The sequence below is a fragment of the Neopsephotus bourkii genome, unplaced genomic scaffold (genome assembly GCF_033783945.1).
Source record: "Neopsephotus bourkii isolate Nb327-2 ecotype Australia unplaced genomic scaffold, CSIRO-AGI_Nbou_v1 NB_1328, whole genome shotgun sequence".
Classification (NCBI taxonomy): Eukaryota; Metazoa; Chordata; class Aves; order Psittaciformes; family Psittacidae; genus Neopsephotus; species Neopsephotus bourkii.
The window spans coordinates 1763581-1779687 of NW_026901808.1; the positions used below are offsets into that span (position 1 = coordinate 1763581).

The window sequence follows — 16107 nt, forward strand, 5'->3', positions numbered from 1 at the left end:
AAGGAGGTGGAGCTGGGCAGGCAGGGAAAGCCTCCAAGGCTCCCAGGGAGGAGGAAAGAAACCCAGGGAAAAAATGGTGAGAGGCTCAGAGGAAGGGCAGGGGGAGTGGGGACATGAGGTACAGAAATACAGCTGGAGCGATGGGTTGCACTACAGTGGAGGAGCAGAGAGGTTTGGTAATGCATCCACACACAAAGCCTTCTCTCTTTGTGTCCGAATGTGCCCATTTCTGTCAATTTGATTAACTGAAACGCTTGATCTCGTTATCCAGGTGATGGGGGGTGCTGATGCATAGCCTTCAGGGGCACATAGAGCCTATAGGAAGAACGGATCTATGTCAGTGGACAAAATTGTTAAAAATCCCTAAAGGAATATGCAGTGTGGTCCCAAAGCTTATCTTTCCCATTTCTTTTTCTTTTGGTGGCAGGGGAACAAGAGCAGGAACAAAATTCTCTGCATTTGATTAGAAGTGTCTGATTTCAGGCCTTCATAAAGAGCGCTGGAGGAACAAATCAGCAAATTTTTCCTCTTGTTACCACTGCGGGAGCCAGAGCCTTGCTTTCCCCATGGGAGAGCACAAACCACATGCCAGAGAGCTACATTTTGCTCTTGCCAAGAGGAATTGGACCCCACCGCTCTCTGGGGACTCCGTAAGCACTGGGCTGGTGAATCCTGTGCCCACCACACATTGTGCAAGGCACAAGGACGGGTGTGTGTCACCTTCCTGTGCCATTCTCCTCTCCAGAGGGAGATAGGCAGGTTCAGGCCCAGTGACTGCACAGTTCAGCCCATGGCTGTTAATCAGATTCCTCCGTCCTTCACAAGCAGTCACTGTGCAGTGGTGCTTGGGGGTACCTCTCGCTCCTTGCTGGCAGCCAAAGCTGGTCCACAGAAGAGTTGCTGGGACAGAAATCATGTGGCCTGAGCCTGGTGTAATGTTTGAACATCAGGGAAACAGGTAACATCTGTTGTAGATGGGCTGATCTTTGTTAAGGCAGCATAGTTATTTGGGATGATCTGCTACAAGCAGCCACCATGAAAGGGGCACAGGAAGCCTTTGCAGCTGTCATACTGGGTCCAGTGGATGCTGGGTGGTGGCTAGAGCAGCACAGTTAGCAATGTACAGGGAAGATGAAACAGTGCCTAGGTGCACACTTGGTTGGTAAGGCTTGGTGTCTTCCTCTCAGAAACTCTTATTAGCAAGGACCTAAAGTTCATTTGTTTTAGAGAGTAAGTCTTATGAGGAAAGTTAAAGAAAGTGGGGTTGTTTAGCCTGGAGAAAAGGAGGCTCATGGGAGACCTTATCTGTCTCTATAAGTGCCTGCAAGGAGGCTGTAGCGAGGTGGGTGTCAGTGTCTTCTCCCACGTGACAAGCAGCAGGACAGAAGAAAATGGCTTTATGTTGTACCAGAGGAGGTTTAGATTGGGTATTAGGAAAATTTTCTTTACCATAAGGGTTGTTAAGCATTGGAACGGGCTACCCAGGGAAGTGGAGTCACCACCCCTGGAGGTATTTAAAAGATGTGTACATATGGCACATGGTTTAGTAGTGGACTTAGCAATGCTAAGTTAACAGCTGGACTTGATGATCTTAAAAGTCTTTTCCAACCTAAATGATTCTATGTCTGGCTGAGCTCATGGTACTTTGGGGCAACAAATATATATGCTATATATATAATTTGTCTAAATGTTGTGGTCAGAAAAGAAGAAATTAAAGGACATCTTAGATTTTGCGCCATGCCCTGCCTTCCTCACTGCTCTGAAGCTGTAGAGCCCCTTGCACATGCACGAGGAGAGAGGAGAGTTACTGCTCTGTGTGGCTGACTGCTTCCAGTGGCAAAGAGGTGCTGGGTCCCAGTCTCCAAAGAGCGCACTAGCAGTCCTACTTGACAAAGAGTCCCTCTGGCCAATGCCAGGGACCTCACAGCATCCCTGCAAGCCCCAGCCATGTTCCCCGGCACAGCTGTTGCTCTGCATGCATGGTGTATTCCATGGGTTGCTTTGAACAGGTTTATGTAGACCTGCCAAACACCTTGTCATGTGTATGGCCGTGGCTCTTGCTGTTCCTCTCCAAGCCCCAGTAAGGTGCATATGCTAGGTGCCAAAGCTTTCCCATCATTTGCCTACTCCACCACAGGCTTCTCCTTATCCCATCCACAAACTCTGCAGGCAGGGCTGAGAATGAGGAGATATGAGCTCTTGGCCAGTTGTTTCATTTGGTGGCATGAAGGCTTGAGCTCCCTAGCTCTCAGCACCGTCCCTGTTCAGTGAAGCTCTGTGCCACTTCTTCCATCATGATCGTTGCCCTGCAGTAGGATTCAGCTGGTGCTAAGAGCTTGATGTGCTCCTGCTGCTGAAGTGAGATCTGTTTAATACTCGTCTGCACTCAATGTGTAAATATTATGAGGCATCTGTAAAAAAATCTCCTGGAAGCCACTTTATGCAGATGTTACCACAAATAGATTATTGTCCATTTATGGCCTAGGGAAAGACTTTGTAATTTACAGTGCATTTTATGTCTTTATGATTTCTGTGGCATTGAGAGTAGCCAGCAAACATCTATTAATAACAAAGAAGAGTGAGTTAGAATCTCTGTAATAGGAGAAAGAAGGATGGTGGAAGGGTGATTTACGATTATTCAAACAAAGCATCTTTATCTGTTTGCTCAAAGGCAGACTGTCTTCTTAAGAAAAAGATATTGCTATGTAAACAGGTGATAAATAATCATTTATAATGAGACAATTATACAGGTGATGTGAATTACTTCTTCATAAAAGTACAAATAACATTTACTGCTGTTTTGACAGCAAGCTTATTAACAGCCAGGGTCCTGTTTAATTAGCCCTTGGATATACTGCTTTAGAATTTCCTTTACTCGCTCCACACACTGCGTGACCTCCTCCCAGCAGCTCCATCCTGGGGCATGGTTTTTGCACAGCTGAAACTCCAAAATACTGCCAACATTTAAAAGAATTGCAGCAGGAGAAAGCCCAGAGATTTTCTGATAAGCTTAAAAGCAATGGGGGAAGTAGGCTCACATCAAACCTGAAGTGGTGCTCGATCCAAGCAAAGCTCTTGGCTCAACCTTTGCTCATTGATTTACACGGTAAATCCAGGGTGTTAACACCATGTAAAGTGTATGCATAACAAACATAAACACAGAGCCATGAACCTGGACCACCTTCTCTCTGGGAAAATAGCAGCACTCGCAGAAGAGCATCAGTGATGACTTCAGTTGTGGGTTTGGAGGGTTGAGGATGCACGCAACCAGCTGTGATGGAGTTGACACAGCACAAGGGTCTGGGCTCTGAAGAATCTCAACCACTCAGGGGGTTATGAAAGCAGCAACCATTTAGGTTTGTTCTTTATACTTACTAAAATCCCATTTTATGAACACCCCTGGCCCAGGAATGCACATGCAATTAAAAATACCTTGAAGTGAATGTAAGTCAAAGTCAGCCCACAGCTGGTGCCTGCAAAGGCAGCTATTTCCTCTTCCTTCTTTCCTTCCTTCCTTCCTGGTTGCCTCCCCAATCCAGTTTAAGAGCACAGGTGTCTTCCTGCACACCAGCGCTGGAAAGATGAAGCAGCCACTCTTCTCTGAAACCAGTGGGGGTTTGATGACTTGTGATTTACTTGTGAATCAGGGCATGGCGATGCTAATGCACTGCAGATGCTTCCCTTCCAAACATCAAAGGTCCCAGAGGGTGAGATGGGGCGCAGGGGATGGCTGCTCACCTGAACTGCAAGGGAGCAGATACAGTGACTGTATACAGATCTGGCAGAGGGAGGAGGCAGCACTACGCTGGCCAGACCCAAATATAACCAGGAGTCATGTCAGCATGGGTAGTAGGAAGTTCCATCCTGGGGCATCTACCCTTCCTCTTCTCCTTTTGTCTTCTCTTGGGCTCTCAGCAGCTACCAGTTGAGGACTTTTCTGTCACGGTTGAAAGGAGCTAAGTAGACAGACACCCAAATTGTTGTATTTAGCTAGACCTCTTTATGTAAAACAGATCTGCTTCATGTTCCTTTGAAAGAACAACTTCAAAGACAACAATTTCTTTTGGCACACCATGCTAATCCAAATCTAACTTGAAGGCAAGACAGGGCAGAGCTGCTCAGCCAAGTCCTGCTCTCAGAAGCAGTTACCATCAGCTGTGGACATTTTCTAGAAGTGGTGCTGCATGCAGGGGAGCACTGAGCTGCTTCTTGGCTTTTCCAGCAATTCCTCTGTGGACATGAACACACAGAATCATAGAATCATAGAATAGTTAGGGTTGGAAAGGACCTTAATATCACCTACTTCCAACCCCCTACACTGACTAAGCTTTCACCCTCTGCGTTTGCATTTCTGTATGTGAAACAACAGTAAAGATGATCACTTTTCTGCTACAAAGACACCACATATAGGCTTTCTGAATACATAATGAAGACCAACAGGTAGCCTGCAGGCCAGCTGCTGCCTTCACATTCAGACTGTTCATTTTAGTAGTCCTCCTAGGACATGCTACTGCCTTTGCACATGAGCTTGTACCAGAACCTGTGAACAGTGTGGGGTATGTGGGGGGTTCAAACGTGGGCCACCTAACACTGCTCTGGAGGCCAACTAACCCTGAAAACACTTCCTATTGGGTGGGGAAATGGAGCTGCACAGTGTTAGCTGCATGTTTTGGTACAGGTTTTATTTTCATCTTTGCATGTGGAGCAGGTCCACACTGGTAATTTGAACTGTCAGGTTTAACCCTAAACGAAAGACAACAAATGTTGGCAAGAAAGAAAAGTCCATGGCAGTTGTCCTTCCATTTGCTTCTTTTCAGTAAACATAGGGAAAAGGCACCAGTGGTGTGTTGGCAGCAGCCCCAGCCACTGATGCAGGGAGGAGGGTGGGTGTGTGCCTGCCCTCTTGTCCCCTCTCCATGTCCCTACCAACTTGACTACTACTGACGTTCCTGAAATCCCATTTCTCAGCCTGCATCTCTATATGGCAGTGCTGAACCTACATGGGAACAGAGGTGGCCTCTTTTTCTCCTTGTCCAGCCCACTCCAGTGACAGGCATCTCACTGATGGACATGGGTTTAATCCTCAGGGACTGCCACCATGTTTCCTGGGCAAATCACTTGCCCCAGCCACTGAAAGGAGCAGGACTGCTTCTCTGGCATCCCTTTTTAATCAGGAGTATCAAAAAAGGAGCCAGGAGGACTAATGTGAGACACCTCCAAGGCAGGTGATGTTTAGGAGCCACCTCATGCAAGGCATTTCCATACACCCCTCTCTGCTGGGCTTGTGCTTGGCAGACAGGCTGCTTGCTCTGCCTGTTTGAAACAACTTCATTGAGGAAGGGCATGCAATGCCCTTCAGGGTGAGGACCCTGGTCCTGACCTGCCCAGAACAACTGTGTTTCTGTCTGTACTGACCGCAGCCCTTGGTTACCTACTGCCTCCCCAGGGAGCCCTAAATCACTCATTAGATTCCAGAAATTAAGCTGGGGCGAAGAACCACTCAGAGCTGGTCAGAAATATAGTGGGGCAGCAGGAGAAAGGTGCCAGTGAGTCAAGGCAGTAGAGGAGAGGGGTGTTGTTCAGGGGAAGCTGAAGAGAAGATCGAAGGTTGGGCAAGCCAAAGAGAAAGAAACCCTCTCTGCTCTGCGGCTGATGGGTAGAAGAAACCAGAGAGGCCAAAAGAGAGAAACTGAAACTGAAAACTGTCATCACTTGCAGCTCCTCAGCTGATCCTCCAAACGTGTTCATGTCCATGTTCTGTTCATGTTCATGTCATGTTCATGTTCTGTATTTCAAACAGATATCCAGCCCTGTTGTGAATCCAGATCAATTATGGTCTGTTCTCTCACTGTTCCCTACCTTCCTACTGCCATAAAATATGCCGTTGATTGCATACAGCATGAGATGCTCTTTTTAAGGTCCATGGCTGCCTGCTGCATAGACTCTTGCTTTAGTAGTTTCTCTTTTCTCCTCAGTGTGATTAGATTTGTCAAACACAGCAGTCACCACCACCACCACTCTTACTGTGTCTTTTGAAATCTTATATTGCTCTCAACTTGCTTTGATTTGCCTCTTAATAGCTCCGTAATTCCTCATGACTTTACAAAGAAATTATTAGTATTTCAGTTAGGGGTTCATTAACAAACTTTATCAGCACTGGAGGAGCCTGGTCACAGTGCAAGGTCCATATCTTCCATCCACACCACATCTTTCCTCACCTTTCCTTTATTATGAGTTTTATAAAGTGATACTCATTTTGTTCATGCACACAGTTTTCTTATTGAGCACAGATTGGAGCAAAGGGTTCAATCATATTTGATTAATGGGATTTTTTTCCTTTTGTCTTCACTGAGGCTTTCAGCTGGGATCTGAACACTACCTCAGCTAACAAGGATGGCTACAGTGTTGCCTGAATAGGCAAAGAGTAAGCTGCAGAATTCATAGAAAAGGAGGAATGCCATCCAGAGGGACCTTGACACGCTTGTGAGCTGGGCTGATGCCAACCTCATGAAGTTTAACCATGCCAAGTGCAAGGTCCTACACCTGGGTTGGAGCAATGCCAGGCACAGCTACAGGCTGGGCAGAGAAGAGATTCAGAGCAGCCCTGCGGAGAAGGACTTGGGGGTGCTGGTTGATGAGAAAATGAACATGAGCCGGCTTCAGTGTGCGCTCACAGCCCAGAAAGCCAACCGTATCCTGGGCTGCATCAAAAGGAGTGTGACCAGCAGGTCAAGGAGGTGATCCTGCCCCTCTACTCTGCTCTCATGAGACCTCACTTGGAGTATTGTGTACAGTTCTGGTGTCCTCAACATAAAAAGGACACAGAACTGTTGGAACACGTCCAGAGGAGGCCACGAGAATGATCAGGGGACTGGAGCACCTCCCATATGAAGATAGGCTGAGAAAGTTGGGTCTGTTCAGCCTGGAGAAGAGAAGGCTGCGTGGAGACCTCATAGCAGCCTTCCAGTATCTGAAGGGGGCTTATAAGGATGCTGGGGAGGGACTCTTCATTAGGGACTGTAGTGACAGGACGAGGGGTAATGGGTTAAAACTTAAACAGGGGAAGTTTAGATTGGATATAAGGAGCAAATTCTTTCCTGTTAGGGTGGTGAGGCACTGGAATGGGTTGCCCAGGGAAGTTGTGAATGCTCCATCCCTGACTGTGTTCAAGGCCAGGTTGGACAGAGCCTTAGGCAGCATGGCTTAGTGTGAGGTGTCCCTGCCCATGGCAGGGGGGTTGGAACTTGATGATCTTAAGGTTCTTTCTAACCCTAACTATTCTATGATTCTGTGATTCTATGATTTTCAGATCCTCTGGGCTTGAAATTCATCCTAGAGTGACTATGAGCCAGCTGAAGCAGCTGCAGACCCAGTAGTCTCTGTCTTTGGACACTCAAGGAGGATAGTGATGTATCAGAGGGCTGGAAAAGATACACATCTTTATATTCAGAAAGGCAGGGAAAGAAGCTCTCGGGGAATTATAGATCAATCTGCTAAGCTTCAGTTCTCAGATAAGTACTGATGAAAGTAAGAACATAGACAAAATAAAGATGAGGAATAGCCAGCATGTATCTGTTATTTAATCTACTTCTGCAAACAGCAAATGACCTTGGTGATAAGAAAAAAGCAGATGACTTCACATCTCTTGTTCTTCACAGATCCATTCAAACTGAACAGGCACCACATTTCATGGCCACAGTCTTTTCTAGACTAATCATGATCAAGCAAGTGCATGCCCTGCCTCTGACCTGTCAGGCCACAACCATGCATAATGTACTTTGCTCATTGCCCATGCTGCCTCAGATCCCCTTGCACATCTAGATGGAGCTCTATTTGTGGCTGGAGCCTTCTTTGATTTACTCTTAGATCTTCAACATGGATGTTGGCTTGACATGCCCCTTTCATTCATTCTCCCCCCTTGGAACTTTTCTCTCCCCAAAACAGGAGAAGCATTTTTATTTAATCTTTGATATTTAGACTCCTGGAGCTGCTGAGCCTCCATTTTGTCCTGAGCCCTGGTGCATATGGAGGTGGTCTGGTTTTTGAAGTTCTCTTTGGAGTCCATACTTGGTGACCTCACCCAGAGCAGGGGCTTATATGGACACGCAGAGTTTAGACATGCAACCTATTTGCTATAGGTAAACCTCCAGCATTGTCAAGAGTTTAACCCTGGGTTTCAAAACCAGCAGGTAGCAGAAGACTCTGGAGAAGAAAGTCTGCGGAAATTTCTCCCTGTGGAAATGTTCTGTGTCTTAACAGAGCCCTGGGCTTTGCATTTCCAGCCTAGTCAATGTCAGCATTTTAGGATGATACAAGGACTTGTCCGTTAGCCAAATGGTAACTGGATAAGAGGTCTTTAATTTTAACACCGGCACAGTGCAACCCCGCTTCAGATTTCCTGTCCCCAGATGGCCACTAGTGAAACTCATCATCAGTGTTCCAGCTCTCAGAGATGCTCACAGAGCAAAAAAGATGGGCTCAAAGAACCAAGTACAAGCTTAAGGACAGGGAGCGCCCTACTATGTTAAAACATGGGGAATGCAGACAAATAGGTCCTAATGGGGAGCATATTCCCCATTCCCATTGCCATTGTCAACTAAATCTCAACTAAAACAGCTGCTTGGGTTCATCGGGGTGGTATCCCTCTACAGGGTCATCACTCCTCAGATAACAGTCAGAAAGCTGAAGACAGTCTAGTTCCTGGACTTCACATGGGCAAATCTGAACGTAATTCTAGTCAGGACTTGTCTTCCCTGAGCTGTCAGGGACAGACGTACTCTACAGCTCACTTGGGATCCGCTTCAAGTATGGGTCTGCCTGTGTCTTGCTAGCATGTGTTATTTGACTCTTCAGATAATACTGCACTGTGCCAATTTCTCAGGAATATATCCCCTCCATATAGCAGGGTCTGCTCTTCTGTAGTGGCAAATTGATAGGCATGCCATGCCAATCTTCTTCACATTTCTCCCTGTCACGATCTGTTTTTCCTTCTCTGTTGGGGTTTCCTTGGACTTCTACAGAAAATTAACTGGGCCTTCTAACGGAAGTTTGGAAACTTACCTCTGTTCAACCCCAGTACTCTGAAAGGTAAAGGCAGCTGTAATTGTGATCAGCAGCTCTGATCCCAGGATGTAAAGATGCTGTCAGTAAGGGACCATCTTCTCTGGGGAGAGAATCTATAACCTTTATTTCATAGCCAGAGGACCCATTTTTTGACTCACTTAGGTCAGGAGACAAGTTTTGCCTGGAAGTTTGAATAGGTCTGGTTCACATTGATAGGAATTGATTCTGCTCATCTGAGGTGAACTGCCTGGGCTGAAGGACACAGGGTTGCCCATTACTTTGGCTAAAACGAAATCTGTTAACTTGGACCTCCTTTCTGGCCTTCACAGAGCCCTGTGTCCTTTCAGAGGATTGGAAAATGACCTTTCCTTGGATAAGGGTGTGCTGAGATCCATCTCACTTAAAGCAACCCAAAAAAAAACCACAATACACTATTGAATACCTGAGGCACTATCTGTGGTCACCAATGACAAGTGCTGATCTTCTTCAGGACATGTTGATCCATGTAAAAATTTCCTGTCTTTTCTCCTTTTCTTCTTCACAGCAGTCTAGTAAGTGTCTCCATGAACCCAGACTGAAAGCCTGTGGGCTTATGAGTTCATGCTATCCTTTATCTTGGCTCAGATTGGAGTACCTGAGTAGATACTGCTAATACTGACAAAGTTCCCAAGCTCAAGCTCTTACAAGGCACATCCATAGACTGGATATACATGTGTACAGCATTCTTAGAGAAGCACCCATGCATCAGAGAAATGAGTTAACAGTAACTTCAGCAAGGCTTAGGTATTGCTCCACAAAACGCTCTTGTGAGCAAGGTGAGAAAATACAGAGTAAATACATAATAAATCTGCTGAAAAACTGGACTCAAAGGGTAGTTATTGGAGTCTGTGACTTGAAGGCCTCATTAAACAGATGACCTATGGACCAGCCCCAGGCCAAGTAGAAGGCAATTTATCCATTAATGGTCCTGACACAGGAATAGACAATGCTGTCATTGGTGCTGTGGATGATCAAAGCTGGGGGAAGAGAGAAATACAGACCCTTTGAAAGCCAGGATTAGAACTGAATGTTTCCTGACCAATTATAGAATCACAGAATTATAGAATGGTTTGGGTTGAAAAGTACCTTAAGAACATCTAGTTCCAACCACCCTGCCATGGGCAGGGACCCCTCACATTAGACCATTTTCATCAAGAACCTAAAATAAATGGCCAATAACTCTGTAAGAATAAGGGGAAAGCATGGTATATGGGTAGTAATAAGCTACACAAATACAAATTGGGTAACTGCCTAAGCAGCAGCTCCACAGAGATGGAGCTGGTGATTAAAGTGAATATGAGTCATAGACTTGGTGTTGCTGTAAAAGCAGGCAGATGCCATACTCAATATAAGAAGAGAAGTCATAAATAAGGTCAATATTTCTTTCTCCACTTTATTCATCCCTTCAAGACATCTGGAATTCTGTGCATTTTCCACACAACTCCAACTGGACAGTGCCCCAAGGAAGACAGGGAGGAACATTTTGCCTAAAGGCAAAAAGAGCTCCCCCAAAACCAACCTGGAAAGGAAAGAACTCAGTTTGGTTAATCTAGAGAAGATAGGGCTGAAGGGGAGGAGGGAGAGGGGGAAAGGATGTTAATGTTCTTATGATAAAAGGTTGCTACCCAGAGAAGGGGACCAAACTAACTCTATGTGTGCCAAGCCCAGGGCAGCAAGTCACGCAGAAAGACATTCAAAGTAAGCTCTGGAACAGATGGCCTGAGAGACCTGCAGTATTTTAGAAACAGATTGTAAAATACCAGCAAAGACTTATACAGACATAATCAGATTTAGAGGTGGGGCAAGATGACCTCTCTACTTCCTGTCATGTCCTTGACATATGATTCGATGATCTCGTGATTAGTTTTTAATTCAGTACCATATTAATGTCATCACTTGCTTAATTTATTTACTTTTTCACCAGCATTTCTTCTGCTGGTATCATCCCTCTCTTCCCTCTCCTGCTCTCTGATGGCCTATCTTAGTGTCTTTGTTGTCCTTCTCTTCTTCTCCCTAAAAGGCAAACTCTTTGGTATCATTAGTTTTTCTCACACCACCACCTCATAAACAGCAATTTTCTTCAGTTACACATTCAAAGTAGGTGGTTTTACCCTCAGACATTTAAGCACAGAAAGGTGAATCATTGTTTTTGTTCCTTTTCCTTCTTTATGTTCTCAGAAGGGTGTTGGGTTGTGCACTCTCAGTGACATGAAGCTTTCTCTCACACCTATGGGCCAAAAATCTCTGCATCAGGATTTAAACAAAAGTGTGCTCTACAAGTTTAGAAACAAGGGGAAGGGTAAAAAAGAAGCTATTACAAGATGAGAGTCTTACAGATGCCTATTTTCATCTCATGTTAGACATTTAAGCCCAGATTTAAGTGGCAGGCCTACTCAGCTCCATGCATAGTCAACTGAGAGAGAGGAGCATTTCTGGTGCGTGATTCACTCTGACTAACACCTGAGTTGCCTCCTCATGTTGCCAACTACAGGACTTGGCAGAGACTTGGCTTTGGGCTGGGGGCCTTAGGGGGCTGGAGGCACTCAGATGGTGTCAAAAGCACTGTTGTAAGCAGGAACCAATGAACCTGGTTAGTTAAAGGAAGCAAATTGTTAAGGTGGGTGGTAATTGCAACAAGTAATACTGTCCTGGGATGATGGGGAAATGTTTGAAGCAACCCATTTTTTTTCAGTATTACAAAGGACTGTAATATTCTCCAGGAATAGTTTTGAGAACTCTGTTTCAGTTGTCCTTAATTGTGCTGATGTTTAATTTTTGCATGTTTTGGCCTGTTTAAAAAATCATTCTATCTGAAGAAAAGAAAATCCTGGTGAAACTGTAGGCAAATCCTGTGTTTTTGCTGAGCTTGAAGTGATAGAAAATAGCTAAGTTGTGCTGGGGAGTGGTGCTTTGACTCATTTCTGCTTCCTGTAAATCCTTCTCTCCTCTCCTTGGTTTGACCCTTAGCTTTACCTCCAGGTGATCTGGGCTGGTTGGTGTGCTCCTTCCTGCCTGGCTCAAGGGGCTGGACAATTTCAATTTTCTACTGGATGCTGAGGGATTCGAAGCAGGAGTCCCATTGACTCAACTCACAGTAAGTGTTGTGTCATGCTTATTTGTTGATTCTCCTGAGAAAGCGTGTGTTCATTCATCTGAGGAAAGGGCTCTATGTCCTGTCTGAACTGGGAGAGCCCTCCGATCATCACCCAGAAGCAAGGAAATACTTTTCCAGCTCTCTCATCCATGTTTCTAGCACCTCTCTATTGCCCCCTTCTTCTGTTCCATAAACCTTTTCTTCACTCACAAGCCCTTCCTCAAGGGCTTCTTATCTTCCATCTGGCCTGGAAGATGTCCACCATCCACCATCCTCTTGTCACATCTTCCAGCAAACGCTTTTGAGAGCCCCTGGCTCTCACTGCTGAGGAGAACACCTCAAAAGCGCTTACGTAAGTCCAGCTGGAAACTATCCTCTGGTAGCAGCCACATTGGGCAGAAGTTGTTCAGGACTGCTTGTCCTTGTGTTCCTCCATTAGTCAATACTTGCCTGTTGTCTGCAGTGCTATATTTAAATGGTGGACCACTTGGAGCACACCCTGCCCCTTCGTTTTGTGATTGCACCGTGCCTCACGTAACAGGGTATTGCTTCATGATGGGTGCTGTTAGGCATGGACACAAAGCAAATAAATAATATTAACACGAATAAGAGCCTTTCACAGAATCCCAGAATCCCAAGGGTTGGAAGGGACCTCAAAAGATCATCTAGTCTAACCCCCCTGCAAGAGCAGGGTAACCTAGAGTACATCACACAGGAACTTGTCCAGGCAGGCCTTGAATATCTCCAACGTAGGAGACTCCACAACCCCCCTGGGCAACCTGTTCCAGTGCTCTGTCACTCTCACAGTAAAGAATTTTTTCCTGATGTTCACATGGAACCTCCTATGCTCCAGTTTACACCCGCTGCCCCTTGTCCTATCACTGGACATCACTGAAAAAAACCTAGCTCCATCATCCTGACACTCACCCTTTACATAGTTGTAAACATTGATGAGGTCACCCCTCAGTCTCCTCTTCTCCAAGCTAAAGAGACCCAGCTCCCTCAGCCTCTCCTCATAAGGAGATGTTCCGCTCCCTTAATCATCTTTGTGGCTCTGCACTGGACTCTTTCAAGCAATTCCCTGTCCTTCTTGAACTGAGGGGCCCAGAACTGGACACAATATTCCAGATGCGGCCTCACCAAGGCAGATTAGAGGGGGAGGAGAACCTCTCTTGACCTACTAATCACACCCTTTCTAATGCACCCTAGGATGCCACTGGCCTTCTTGGCCACAAGGACACATTGCCGGCTCATGGTCATCCTCCTATCCACCAGGACCCCCAGGTCCCTTTCCCCTTCACTACTTTCCAGCAGGTCAGCCCCCAACCTGTACTGGTACATGGGGTTGTTCTTCCCCAGATGCAAGACTCTACACTTGCCCTTGTTGAATTTCATCAAGTTTCTCCCCGCCCAACTCTCCAGCCTGTCCAGGTCTCGCTGAATGGCAGCACAGCCTTCTGGTGTGTCAGCCACTCCTCCCAGTTTAGTATCATCAGCAAACTTGCTGAGGGTACACTCAGTTCCCTCATCCAGGTCGTTGATGAAAATATTAAACAGCACTGGTCCCAGCACTGACCCCTGAGGTACTCCACTAGTCACAGACCTCCAGCTAGATTCTGCCCCACTGACCACAACTCTCTGCCTTCTTCCTTTCAACCAGTTCTTGATCCACCTCACTACCTGATCATCAAGCCCACACTTCCTTAGCTTATCTATGAGGATGCTGTGGGAGACAGTATCAAATGCCCTACTGAAATCAAGAAAAACCACATCTACTGCTCTACCATCATCCATCCACCTAGTTACTTCCTCACAGAAGGCTATAAGGTTGATCAAACATGACTTCCCCCTGGTAAAACCATGTTGGCTGCTCTTATTGACCACCTCATCTTTGATATGTCTACGGATGATGTCAAGAATAAGTTGTTCCATCACCTTTCCAGGGATGGAGGTAAGGCTGACCAGTCTATAGTTACCTGGGTCCTCCTTCTTGCCTTTCTTATAGACTGGCGTGACATTTGCCATCCTCCAGTCCTCAGGCACCTCTCCTGTTTCCCACAACTTACCAAAGATGATGGAAATCCTGCTTTTGTCTTTCTTTTCTTTATCTTCACTGTTATAGCTATGCTTATTTCATGTAAAGAACCACTCAAATACAGCTCGGTTTTTATCCTCCCAGAGAATGTTGCTTTCTTAATCCAAAGTTAAAGATACTGAATACCGAATCAAGCAACATGGAGGTTGTTTTTAATCAAGTAATTTCTCTTGGTGGACTCTGCTTCTGTTTGGGAATAATCTGCTTCAGTCTCAGCAGAAGCCTGTGTGTACTATTGAAGCCCATACTTAATTCGATTTTCTGTTTAGCTTGACCAGTACCTCAAAGAACAGCTCTTTTGTATTACAATAAATCAATAGTGTACACCTTTCTTTCTGATCACTGTGAGAACTGCTACTGAATAATTAACTTCACTCCTAGAAAACATCCTTGTTTCCCCACAGATGCCTCACTAAGCGTGGCATGCAGAACACAGGACATTTACAGCTGCAGCTGGCTAAATTGCTAGTTTTTATTTTTACAGCAAATTTGCCTCCAAATGTTGTTTTAGTTAATCCCAAACTATTTTTATAGCTGAGGAAAATGCATCAAGTAGTTTTGGCTAGATGGTGGATCCTGAAGCCTATCAGAGAAAAGAAATCCACAGTTTATGTAGCACTCTACGGGCAGTGGTATCTGTGCAGTAGAAAACTCACACATAAGCCCCGTTTCTGCATGTAAGACCTGAACCCTAAACCTCAGAGTGCTCTGAACAACAGCCTGACAGGGTTTCATGGAAAAGGGCTGACCACCAAGTTCTTCTGAAGTCTTACACAGGATGGGATATTGCATCACCCTCTTCTAATTTTGCTGTTATTCTGCCTAAGGGACGGAAAAGACAGACCCTGACATTATAGCAAGATGCATATTGCTAGTAAAATTCATTATTCCTAGCAAAGACTGTTTCTAAAAGCTTGTACTTAGGTAAGAAAGAGAAAAGACATAAAGCTTAAGGTATAAAATACTAGATTGCAATTAAACCATAGGAAATTTCAGGGTTTGGTGTGCTTAGGCAGCAGCCTGGTGGAAAAGAAGACAAAGGATGGAAATATATTTATAGCATGAGCAACTTGGTCCTCATTGATATGTTCACTGCAACCCAGAGAATTAATGGCTCTGTAAATGAGCCACTGAAATGGTAAGAGTTATCTACATATTCCATTTATTTTATAATAGCTGTTAATCTTACACGGCCTGATTTGATAAAACAGATCATCAAATCTTGATTTTTGTGTGCTTAATTTAACCTGTAATTAACTGTGCATTATACATGTAAATTGAATTCAGAAGTCTCTAAAAGTAAATGTGGATGGGGCTACAGTCTAAAAACAAGCATACAAAGCTACTGCTGAATTCCTTCCCATGTGCGAAAAAGGGCCAGTTGGTGATAATAGAAACAGCTTGTGCCAGTGGGTTCCCAGAGAAGGTGAGGAGGAAAGGGAGGTAGTAGCCTAATAGGCCACATCTGTCAGAGCCTCTTGTCCCATCGTGTTCCTTCTGGGCAAATTCTGCTGTGATGAAGTTTAGTTGCTTTCATGGCTCAAAGGGCAAAGAGAGCCAGGAAGCTGGAGGAGGAGGTGTGAATGTCAAGTGTTTCCTCTTGGGGTGGCCACTGTGTTGCATTGAACTACCTGTCCTGTTAGTGAAAAAAATAGATATCTGAAAGGTGAAGTGCAAGAACACACTGAACTCAGGGTAACAAAGCTTGGGACAATGAACCCCTGGTCCAGATCTGAGATTTAACTCTGAAGCTGGATGGAGCTGGACATCTAAACAATGGCTTCTGTATGCTTGTTCAGTTCAAGCTCGAGTTCAG

General features: G+C 45.3%; 1 long non-coding RNA gene across 1 annotated transcript; it reads left to right on the forward strand.

Annotated features, from left to right (window-relative positions):
* Positions 1-15856, forward strand: LOC133219221 (uncharacterized). Its single transcript, XR_009727381.1, has 3 exons — positions 1-76; positions 12070-12196; positions 15288-15856. It is a non-coding gene; the product is annotated as an uncharacterized LOC133219221 (long non-coding RNA).
* Positions 15857-16107: the final 251 nt, after the last annotated feature.